At 41.5% G+C, this 12,899-nt stretch overlaps 1 pseudogene; it reads left to right on the top strand.

Moving 5' to 3' along the window:
* Positions 1–2,275: 2,275 nt before the first annotated feature.
* On the top strand, positions 2,276–4,295 carry LOC147435850 (uncharacterized; annotated as a pseudogene).
* The last annotated feature ends 8,604 nt before the right edge of the window (positions 4,296–12,899 follow it).

Genomic DNA, 12,899 nt, shown 5'->3' with positions numbered 1-12,899 from the left:
ATGTTGACGATGATGGTGATTTATGATGATGGCAACGATGGTGTTGTTGTCAAGGTGGAGATCTGTGATGGTAATGACTGAAATCTTAGGGCTAAAAACTAAAAAATTCTAGGATGTGGTTGACGAGGCTAAGGATTGATTTAAAAATACTCGTCTTCTTGGCTAAAAACACAGGTCTTCCTGATGCAAAAATGCTAATGGTTGCTTTAGAAGAAAATGTTGGACATGCCTAAGGGTGTTGCCGTTCTGCAAGGTGCCTGCCCTCCTTGTATCTACTACCTCTTTTGCCTCTTGCTAACGCCTTTCAAAGGGGTATTTCCTTTAGATGGCAAAGGTTTGGTACAATGCTTCTAGATGTTGTGGTACTTGACGGCGAGGATGGCGATGATGACGGTGACTGTGATGATGACGAAGATGGAGGTTCCTCGAGATCCAGATCTACAATGATAGTGACTGAAATCTACGCTAAGGTCTATTGTTGTGGACCTCCAATTGCAACAATTTTATGGGGCTGATCTGCAATCACCAATGCATGCAAGGTCTAATTTACAGAAATGATGGCTGTATGAGGCTGAATCCGCAAAAACACTGGCTGCTTATGGGCTGAAAATAGAAAAAACTAGTTGAAAAAAAAAATACTAGATGATCTAGTGCTTTAGCCAGTGGGCTAGTCTCTACCGCAAAAGCTGGTGTCTCATACCAATGAGCACACATCATTATCGGTGTGCAAACAGAGTCTCATCGGTGTAGAGTCCAAGTGTGGTGACCACAGAAGACGATATGTGTGCATACTATAGACGCTTCATAGAAAAGTTCTCACAAATTGCGGGACCATTACATGACCTAACAAAGAAAAGCCTCTACCTTAAGAGTCAGTGTCCCCTACCAACAAGCCCACATCAATATGAGTGTGCAGAGAGAGTTACCAATGGTGTAGAGTCCTAGATACGTAATGGTTGAACATCATGCTTACCTCCCAACTATAGAGCCAATATGGGCTCACCCCAAATCTTGAGGGACTACAGTTAGTGGGCTAGCCTCTACCACAAGAGCTGGTGTCCCATAACAAAGAGCCCACATGAGTACATGTATGAGGGTAAATTTGACATCGGTCTAGAGTCTAAGTGTGGTGATCCCATAAGAAGATTGCAAATGAGACTCACTACTAGAAATGAAATGGGCGGACATCATGCTACCTCCTAACCATAGAGCAATTATAGGCTCACCATTGAGTTTGAGGGTCTGCAATAAAATAAAAATAAGATAAATAAAAATAAGATAAATAAAAATAAGATAAATAAAAATATGTAGAACCAAAATATATTTGAATAAAAAATAAATTAGGGGAGTTTGTTTTTACGGATTCAAGGTCCACGTACTCATTATTTTGATTGGATTAGAGTGCTCATTCTCTTCTACAGTACTCTATTTTTTAGGTTTCCATCAAACTCAGGAAGAGGTCAATGATCAATTTGATCTCTTCATTGTCCTTCATTGCATTGAGAAGCTCTTAAGTTACCAAGTTTGCATCAAGAGAGAGAGTGTGACATTGATAGAGATTGGCTATGTGAGAACCGTAGTTGGTATTTAGGAACTCAAGTTCCGTGTTTGCAAGCGAGTAATAAGATTTTGTAGACATACAGAAATATGGATGCTATTAACTTCAAAGTTTCCTCTATAGAATTTTGAAAATATCTTATGTTAAAACACATTGTATTGGAGATTGATTAGTTTTGTGTTCAGTATAACGTTGTCAGGCGTTTTTTGGAAAGTCTTTAATAGGATTTTCTTTCATAATTAGACATCGAAGGTAATGAATGATAGTGCGTGATGGCTCCTCATTTTATCTTGGCCTGGCTACCATGAAGAAATTATTTTCTATACATCTGATAATCATAGTAGTCAAGTAATGATGGGTTTTAAACATCATGCATAGGCTTTTGTGCCTGTCTCACCAATGCTTTGAATGATGTTCGTTGAGGTTCTCCCTCTTCGAGTGTTGATCTCCTGGTTGCGAGAGTCTTCGCCTTTCTGCTGTGCTATCAAAGTTTGATGGGGTCATCTATGTATCTGCTTAGCTACAGGTTTCTTTTCGATAATGGATGTTGTATTAGGTTTTTTGTTGGATGAGTTCACGAGCCCAACAGTCTTTGAAACTCAAACCTAAATGGGTACATGAGTGACATGCTAATGCTCAGGTAAAAAAAGTTTTGAACCTCATCTTTGATGAAAAGACAATGCCTTGACTTGGATGAAAGACGTATTTGGAAGTAATATGGAAGTGGCAAGCTATGACGGGGGGTTTGGAAAAAGAGGTGGGCAAGATTCCCGCATGAGGCTGAGGATGTGTAATCTCCGAGGAGGAGCTTGCAAGTTCAGAAGCCAAAAGGAGGAACTTGAAAGCATTATAAAGAATCAATTTTTGGTAAGTTGGGTCATGGAAATTAAAAAACGGCGACATTCAGAGCGGGGTTTGCAAAGGATGCAAATAATAGGCCCTGAATAAGACATGAGAGGCTGTCAAGTTTTGCAGAGAGACAGAGGGAAAGAGTGTCAAAGCTTGCATCCTTGTACAAAACGAATGAAAGGGTTTTGAGAGCATTACCAGATCATCCGCCAAGAAGGGGTGTCCATAACAGGGTATTCGAGGGTCAGTTGGGAACCCTAGGAAGGGATGAGAGGGCCAGTACAGGAGCGTTCTTTGCTCAGTAGCGCCTTGATCATCGGGTTTCAAGGGATGCCTTGTGAAAAATGGAGGAGGGGCCGCCATCCTGCAAGTATGAGAAGTTGCCATTGATCATAAGAAGGGGGAGCCATGGTCAGAGGCGGTTGGATATAGAGAGAAGAGAAACAAAAGCACAAGGCAAGTGAGGGGTACTATATTCAGGAGGAGGTGAAGTTGTCAGTCAGTAGTTGGAGAGTGTGCCATCAGCTGGGAATAAAGAGAGTTGGAACTGGTTGGTAGAGGGGGACGTCCGTCTGTCCATAGATCAAGATGAAGGTGCAGCTCTAGCTGATCAGAAAGAAGAAGAAAACGCCATCAAGTGTAGATGGCAGCCGAGGTGAGAAGAGAGGAGAGGAGTACGCCTGTAGAAGGAAGGGCAACACCTCATGTTGGGGGTACAAAGAGCACCTTATGTGATGCATGCATGTTGATTAGTCCCTTTTCTCAGTTTGGACCTTGGGGTTTATAGAAAGAATTATTTTTGTGACATGTGGCATTGTTACTGCTAGTTATGCGTTTATGGCGAACTCATGAGCAGCCTCTCCATCGACCAACTTTGTATTTTGTTATTGAGCTGAGCCTAGGAATCTATACAGCTAGGAAGTGTTTGGTGCTAGGCTTGGGGACTCTTTGTTCTTGCATGCAGGTTACAAGTATTTGAGTGATAGGTTTGTGATCCGGAACTAGCACAGAGGCCAAGCTATAGGTTTTTTTTGTCTTGGTTTTTCTTTGTCATGTTTTTGGTGTCCCCTAGGGAGGATCTGTTGATCCAAGTACCTTCATTTGGCAAGTGGTGAGCAAATAAAGTTGCAAAGAAGATTTTCCTCGATAACATGCTCATTTGAATGAATGATAGGATGTGAAAATTGTAGCTGCAAAATCTTAAAGACCTGGATATGCATTATTAGAGGTTTCACAGTTTGTTGCAGGAGATGGAAGTGCTCAAGAATGTAGTCCTTGATGCGAAAACGGACATGTTTTTGTTCATTGTCACCTTGCCTAGTCTTTTAGGTGTGGAAGTTGCATGCATGGAATTCTCAGATTTAAAGAGTATGCTTGCTTTTCTTTAGTAGGGAGGAAGATCAGTGATGGAAGGCAATCAAATGTACATGTGAGAGATACGCATGATAGATCCACTCTGGGAGAGTTGGATTGTTGTATAGATGATGAGGTACTATCTTCCTTGAATAGGGATGTTGATCTAGTTTTAGTTGATGAAGCTGATAATAATCAGCCCATGTACACTGTTTTTAATGAGGATATATCGTCGAAAGAAAATGCTCTTGCTGTGGGTTGTGAAATTGAATGATGTACAAATTTTTTTGTCGTGAAATTATCTAAAAACTTGAAGTAGAATGAGAGGTATGCTGATGAGGATGACAATTCTGAATGGGGTTTTTTGGGTGCTAGAGTAGACATGGATAACGACATACATGTTTGTGTCGATGAAGTTATCATGCATTTGGATTCTAGAATGCGCACTGAGGCTGACAGTTTTGCACGTCTTGCTGATTTTGTTGATGCTGAGAGGACAATAGATGAGTTTTTGGCTATCAAACTGTTCTGGTAGTGTGTGTGACAAACACACGAATTAGTCTCTAGCTTGTCGATACGCAATGTACATAAATAGGAGTGCTGTCTGATTTTAGTCCGAGAGTCAAGTCATTTGCTACTACTGAGCATGAATGCTCTAGCATGCTAGTGGGGTTAGCAAGCTATGTCAGTCATTTTTGGAAAGTCTTTTTCAGGCTTTTCTTTCATAATTAGATGTCGAAGGTAATGAGTGACAGTACCTGATGGCTCCTCATTTTATCTTGGACTGGCTACCATGGGGAAATTCTTTTCTATACATATGATAATCAGAGTTGTCGAGTAATGAAGGGTTTTTGACATCATGCATAGGCTTTTGTGCTTGTTATCAATACTGTGAATGATGTTCCTTGAGGTTCTCCCTCTTCGAGTGTTGATATACTGGTACGAGAGTCCTCACCTGTTGTGTTATCAAAGTTTGATGGTCATGTATGTATCTGCTTAGCTACATGTTTCTTGTCGATAATGGATGTCCTACTAGGTTTTTTGTTGGATGAGTTGATGAGCCCAACCGTCTTTGAAACTCAAACCTAAATGGGTACATGAGTGATCGGCTTATGCTCAGGTAAAATAAGTTTTGAACCTCGGCTTTGGTGAAAAGACGATGCCTTGACTTGGAAGAGGGATGTATTTTGAAGTAGTATGGAAGTGGCAAGCTGTGAAGGGGAGTTTGAAAAAAGAGGTGGGAGAGATTCCCGCATGAGGCTGTGGATGTTTAATCGCCCAAGAGGATCTTGCAAGTCGAGAATCCAAAAGGAGAAACTTGAAAGAATTATTAAAAAATCAATTTTTGGTAAGTGGGGTCGTGGAAATAAAAAAAGGGGGACATTCAGAGTGGGGTTTAGAAAGGCTGCAAATAATAGGCCCTGAGTAAGACATGAGAGGCTGTCCAGTGCTTTAGAGACACAGAGGGCAAGAGTGTCAATGCTTGCATCCTTGTGCAAAACGAGGTGAGAGGGTTTTGAGAGCATTACTAGATCATGTGCCAAGAAGGGATGGCCATAATAGGGTAACTGAGGGTTAGTTGGGAAACTTGGGAAGGGACGAGAGGGCCAGTATAGGAGCATTCTTTGCTCAGTAGCACATTGATCATCAGGTTTCAAAGGCTGCCTTGTGAAAAACTGAGGGGCCGCCATCCTGAAAGTATGGGGAGTTGCCATCGATCATAAGAAGAGCGATCCATGGTCACAGGCGGCTGGATATAGAGAGAAGAGAAGCAAAAGCAGGAGACAAGTGAGGGTGCTATATCCAGGAGGAGGTGAAGTCACCGGCTAGTAGTAGGAGAGTGTGCCATGAACTGGGATTAGAGAGAGTTGGAACTGGTTGGTAGAGGGGGCCTCCGTCTGTCCATATGATGAGGATGAAGGTGCAGCCCTACCTGATTAAGAAGAAGAAAACAAACGCCATCAAGTTCAGTTGGCAGTCGAGGTGAGAAGAGAGGAGAAGAGGACACCTGTAGAAGAAAGCGAAACCATGTTGGGGGTACAAAGGGCACCTTATGTGATGTATGCGTGTTGATTTGTCCCTTTTCTCAGTTCAGACGTTTGGGAATTATGGCAAGAATTATTTATGAGACATGTGGCCCTGTTAAGGGTGGTTATCCATTTACGGCGAGCCCATGAGCAGACTCTCCATCTACGACCTTTATATTTTGTTATTGAGCTGAGCCTAGGAAGCTATACAGCTGGGAAGTGTTTGGTGCTGGGCTTGGGGACTCTCTGTTCTTGCATGAAGGCTACAGGTATTTGAGTGATAGGTTTGTGATCCGGAACTAGCAGAGAGGCCAAGATATAGGGGTTTTTTGTCTCGGTTTTTCTTTGTCAACGTTAGCATTTTCTCCCTCTTGCATTGTTTCATCTTTTAGGTAGCAATCACGCGCAAGTGCAAGAGATACAAACTCTATCATTTGTATTTATGAACTTGCAAGTGATTGATACCTAAAAGATGAAACAATGCAAGAGCCTTGAGTAATGTGTCGTTGATCAATTTTGTTGACTTAAAGGTGTTGTCCTTTGGTCCACATGTTGCTACACGTGGGATACCTAAAATTATAGATCTGAGTACGTAAATTCCAAGTAAGAATTCTCTTGCCACATAACACCTCATCTAACAATGTATGTCAGGATAACCGCAAGGCTAGACTAGACAAGGGCAAGACCGGGCTAGGCAGTGTGGAAAGGAAGTCCAACTAGGGCAAAGGGCTAGGAGCCATGCTATATAGTGGGTGGTTGGGAGGTGGACTCCTAGGTTCTAGTCTCCCTTTTCTAACATTGGTATCAAGAGCAAGGTTTCTAATTTTGGGAAGGCACAATCGTGGTTTTGGAGAGCCACACAACTTCTTGCAATGTTTTGCATGTTGGGGTCACTAAGTCCGTGGAGCTCACCCCTTGTGAGGAGGATGACAAAGCCGACGGCGTCGGCAACACCGCTTGCGAGGGGAAGGGCTCGACAAGGGACTTGCACTCAATCGCACCCTCTCGGGCTTCACAGCATCGCACGACCCCGCTAACCATTTCACGTGCCTGTAGCAGGCGCCCTCGACTACCATACAAGGCGGGGTGAGCAAACGCTCCCTCCTCGCGCTATCTGCGGGCCGCCATAGCCTGTGAGGAGCTCTTTGTTCACACCCGGTGGGCGCCCAACCCATTGGGGGTTAGTGGACACAAGTTTTTCCACCAACTAAGGGACGGTACCCACAGTGGGGTACCCCCCCTTCTTCTCGTGAAGCTTCGGGTGAAGCTAGGCAAACCGACAGAGCCAAACAAGGGCAAGGTCGGGAAATACAAAGACAAGGTGTTATTTTTTGTTGCATATCCTGCATATTCTTGTTTCTTACCTTCATTCAAGTCATCGGCAAGTTATCCAAAATACACAAACCAAGTGTAGTACGGGTGCTCAAGGCAAACACACCTACACTATTGAATTGTTTTCTTGAAAGCCGGAGCAAGATAACATCCTCAGTGGCAATTGGAGCACCAACAAAATTAGCAAGGCTAATTACTAGTATCAACGGGTTTCTTTATCAGTATTTACCAGTTCCAGTACATCAAGTATTTTTCTTGCTATTCCTTGCACTGCACTGTGTTGCCATGGATTCAGATATCAATATGAATTTTGATTTCGAGCAAAATACACTTGATCTTTCCCATGATGGCTCGCGGCCGAATGCTCTCACAAAGAGTGTCCGCAACGCTCCGACAGGTGACGACACCTATGAATTGCTCGACATTCAAGAATTTCATGCACTTCAGACACGCATATCAGTGATGGAAGGAAATTTTAAATATTTAAATGAAAACATCACTAAATTATCCACGTTAGTGATCCAATTAATGCAACAATAGTCTAAGGGTCCTGCGACACGCACATGCTTGAGCACGTTGCTACACAGGGGCAAGGCCCTTCTAATCAAGGACAAGGTCTACATGGTGATACTTTGCACACTCTCACTGCAAAAGAGGTGGATAAGTTGTTGAAAAACACCAAACCACCGAATTTTAAGGGAGAAGATCGTGATCGCAATAAGGATGCAGTGAATATCTTTCTCAATAAGTGGGATGGAATTCATGCCTTACGGCGTACTCCGGACGTAGTCAGAGCACTGCAAACGAGCTTAACTCTGAAGGCAAGGCCTACAAATGGTGAATGTCTCTCATGGAGAAGAATATCATACCACAGAGTTGGACAACTTTTGAAGCTGTGTTTCGCAAGGATGTTTTGCCTACAAATGAGGCAGATCGAAATTGGACAGCTTAGGACACGTGTTCCATGCGCAATACCCATCATTACTTGAATATATATCTCACTATCGGGATGTTATCCTCAAGTTGGAAGGCTTAGATAACTTTCAACAAGTACATGGATTTATACGTGGTTTGACACCAGAGCTTAAGAAGCACGTCAAGACCCAAGACCCTAAAACACTTGAGGAAGCCATAGTGAAAGCACATATTCATGATGATCCAAATGAAAAGAAATCACATAATACTCATGTGCTTGCTAATACACATGGGAATACACACACACAATATGGGCACAATAAAAGGAAATTTATAGTAGCCAATTCAGAAGCATCTAAAAAACCCAAGAGGTCCTCTCTCTCCTGAGGACTTTGATAAAGCTAAGAAAGAGAAACTATGTTTTCAAGATTTAGGAAGCGGTCATGGCAAAAAGGACTGTCCCAAGGGGAAATTTGTTGCTCATGGCAAGGAGAAAGCAGTGCACACGGTGCAAGTGCTGCCTCTTGAGTCTTCCTCATGATTCTCTACAGTGGAAGTAACACACATCGAGGTGGTGCATGAAAGCTGTCTCACAGCTTCCATGTGGAAACAGACATTCGGACCACATGAGTTAGTACGTATGCACGGATCTTTGCAATGGCACAAGGTGCGCATGTTGGTAGATGACGGTGCTACTCACAATTTCATCAATTACGGATTTGTGAAAAAACTCAAATTGCCTCAAACTTCGAGTATCCACCACTACAAGGTAGCATTGATGAATGCACATGATACAAAAATCTTCAATACTCAAGTCCGAGCTGTTCCGTAAGAAGTACAAGGTTACTCCACATCCTTGGATTTTCAGGTTATGAACATGGAGAGGGCACAAGTGGTCCTTGGTAGGGAATGGTTGCATAGCCTAGGACCATAACTGAAGCATAGCTATGAGCACAACAGCTCGATGTTTGAATCCCATGGTGCACATGTGTTGTTGCTACCTTCTTCACCCTTGATATTGATAGCCGTTTTTTGGCTCTCTGTAATTTCCATAGTGAGTTATCTCACCCTATCAAATCACTCAAACACTGTGGTTACCCTCACCCTTTCACTGTATATCGGTGCGTGTGAGTTAGGGGACTTTTCCCATATCTCCTTATTGAAATAAAAAACCCTCAATTAGCTAGTCATTGGGCTAGTTGAGCCAAAAAAATAAAAAATATAAGTATATTATGGCCCATGCGTATGTAAATATTTCTTTGTATATAGCGCCTAAATAAAAGATTTTTTCATAATTATTTTGGTATTTATTTAAATATTTCTACCTAGGTGTGTGTTATTTATGCTCTGTACATTGCCTCACCATTACCACAATTTTTCTTACCATTTTTCGTACTCTTTAGTCCATATAGAAATATTTTCATGTAAGTTTCTCTTATATTTGGTGTAACTCCACCCCAACAAAAATCCAAAAAAACTAGTTTTATTTATGTGTATATTTTTTCACTATTGTGATTTTTCCCTTCCTACATCTATTTTGTTTTTTTTCTAAAAAATTAGAACACCAAAAATATTTATGTTTTTATGGTAGCCTCATAATGAGAGAGATTTCTTTTGACCCCTTTATATTTTTTCCACTTATATTATTTATATTTGACATGTACATATTTTTTAGACCCCTCAATATTTGATTTTCTTAGTTGTACTATTCACTTATATCATGATCTCAACAATATCTTCAATTATAGACCTACCAAATAAGGTCAAGGGTAGGTGGCATGCATACATGCACTATGGAGGGATCACTCTTGGAGGTATTCAAAAGAATCATCCAAAGAAGGACCCCACAAGGACCTTGTGCAGTGGAAAAAAACGGTCGGTTTTGTTGAATTTTTAAAGTTCACTTGCTCTCCGAATTTGAAAAGGTGATACAAACAAAAGTTGTAGCTCGTGGGCTGAACTTTTGCCTCAAATTTTTTCATATTTTTTGAGCTACGAGCTGTGAGCTATGATTTTATTAGTGGACCCCAGTTTTCCCATGCTATGCAGCCACACTCTCTCTTCCACTTTATCATTTTCCTCTTTCACACACACTACTCCACTCATCATCCCCACCTCTCTCAGCACTCCTCTCTGCACCCTACTCACCTTCTCCTCAACCTTGAAGAATAAGAGAAACCATGGTGAACTCATACCTCCCACACACAATTCCATTCCAAAATTGACCACCTAGTCTCATTTTTCCTCCTCCAAATTACCGATATCTGTCCAAAAAACCACAAAATTCAGCCTCTTCTCTTAAAAGACAGCATCATGGTGGTTGATTACTCGGCTTCAATTACCTTGTCTCTCAAGGAAGGTCAAGAGTGGAGAAAAAATGTACCGTCAAAGCTAGTGGACCGTCAACAAGCGTCAAAATTGGCCCTACTCAAGACACTTGGAGCATCAACCTTGTAAGAAATCCACCTTTTCTTACCTCTTAAGAGTTTTTCTTCCTTATTTGTATCCTACATGGATACTCCCATTGTAAATATCCAATTCTAAATCCCATAGAGACATTGTAAATCTCTTTATGCTTTTGAATGATTTAACCATAATCCTAAGGAGTTTTTGTCCAGGAATTTTGTAGCACAAGTGGAGTCTTTAAATCTTGCAAACTTGATTGGACTTGATGAGGATGTTCTTTATGAAATTGTGAGAAGGTTGCCTCACTCCGACTGTGTGGAAAGCGAAGGAAAGGAGCTCCTAGTCAATTGCTACTTTCTCACGGCCTTCGACGAGCATGAAGATCTAGTTTTTATACAAACCGCTTGTGCGTTGGGAATTGTAGAGCAAGTGCAATTTATCACTTGGGACGTGGTTGCTCTTTTGGATCCAGAAAATGAAGTTCTAGAGATTTCTGTTTATCGCCTTAGCTTTGAAGAATTTCAACCCTTCTTAGAGATCATCAATAGTCTACCTTTTTGTTTTGATCAAACAAATCGAGACCTCATTGAAGCTTGGATAGCTGAAGAAGAAAACCTAGAGTGGTATTTTCTAACTTCTTCATTTGCAGGCGAGTAGTTCTAAATCTCTATTGTATCCCTTATTGTAACTCGTGTTGTAATCTTTCATAATAATGGAGAGCCAACGCCAAATCTCTGGATATCCTCAATCACTCTGTCTACATTCTATGGTAGCATTGGTCCACCTTGGAAGTGCGAGAGCATCTTGAGAGAAAATGTTGCAGTACTTACCTCTTGGGACATTCCATTATGAAATACTAGTATGGGTGCCTCATAGAGTTTGAGAAGGTATTGTCCTAGTGTTGCATCCCGCCTAGGATACTGTCTTGGCTGACCGATTAAGAAGTCATCCTTTTCAATAATCCATGACTATACATAAAAGAATGCATTAGAGAAAGACAGTGATAGCTATATTTTTTATTTTTTATTCTTGTGGGGGGGGGGGGGGGGGAGGGGGGGGGGGGAGCGCTTACCATGTAGATCTCATCTTGCATATATAGGTCATCCTTCCATAGGTCCACTGACCTTGTGGACCCTTGTGCGGGACTCGTAAACGAGTCCTCTACTTCCTGAGTACTAGTTGATGGCATGAGATTGTTTCTAATAGCTTGGAATGTGGCCTCATCTGGGAGTGTCTCTCTATACTTTGTTGCTTTTTCAAAGCAAAGTTTGAGGCACTCCATCAGGCTACTAGATATTTTCATTACCTCGTCGTCACTTCTGTCATCAGATACAAATCCATTCCTCACCTCTTGAAATTTGGAGAGTGTTGCAAGGGCAAAGTCCTCTCTTTAAGAAAATATACTTTGAATGTCATGAAGGAAAATGTAAGATCTCTCACCAAATTTGAAATCTGGTAGTCCAAGAAGCATCAATGTGGCTTGTTTATCATTAAAACCAAAGACAGTTAAAGGTAGTTTGAAAAATTCTTTAACTGTAAGTTTTTTGCTTCGTTGCACTTTTTTAGCCTTTGCCTCAAAATTAATATCCTCCTCAATCTCAGGAACCTCATTGGACTCCAAGTCCTCGTCATCTTGTTCATCAGGTGGTAAATCCTCCTCATCCATTACCTCTGAAGAATCTTTCAATAGACTAGCAGATAGAGAATTTAAGAATAGAAGGATCCCAAAGGATTCTTTAATTAGCTTGCAATTTCGTTCGTGCATTGGACACCATGAGGATCTATACAATGTAGGCAGTTGATAGTACTTCTTTTATGACCGTCTTGTGGAATCACAATCTTTTAAGTGCACCACCACCATATCAGCAAGAACCACCCTGCACTTGTGGACCTCAAGCTCAAACTTGTCTCTTTTAGACTTGATGAAATCATTGTGCTGAGCTATAAGGTCATCGAGAATGAATGGGGCATTGAAGAGAGAAGAGACCTTGTTGAACATTTCAGCATCTCTTGCAGACTGCAAAATCAAAAAGTCTTTCATCCAAACATGCAGGATCTTCAACCCCTTTCTTACATTTTGTAGCTGGTTCACTAGTAGAGATAGATCAATGTTTTTATTTTAGTAACTTGAATCTTTTGGGTTACATGCACTTCTTCTTGTTTTGCATCTTCTGAGTCATTGGAGGGTTCCTCTGTCCCCACAACATCATCTCCAAGAAACGTATCTTTAGCAAGAGCAAAGTCCATGTCTCTCTTTAAAGAGCCTCTCAGCAACATAGGTGGTCTCTCTTCTACTTCCTATTCGACTAGGACAACTTCTTGATCCACCCTTTGTCTCTTCGTTCAGTGGGATCTTAATCCTAAAAACAAAATTCAGGGAAAAAAATATAAGTATTGGTAAGTATTGCCAAGGATGGTTGGTTCAACTCTCTCTCTCTCTCTCTCTATGTGTGTGTGTG

This window comes from Adiantum capillus-veneris, chromosome 18 (genome assembly GCF_014529385.1).
Source record: "Adiantum capillus-veneris isolate H3 chromosome 18, ASM1452938v2, whole genome shotgun sequence".
NCBI classification, from domain to species: domain Eukaryota; kingdom Viridiplantae; phylum Streptophyta; class Polypodiopsida; order Polypodiales; family Pteridaceae; genus Adiantum; species Adiantum capillus-veneris.
The sequence above is the reverse complement of the archived record's forward strand: the minus strand, read 5'-3'. Positions and strand labels throughout refer to the sequence as shown.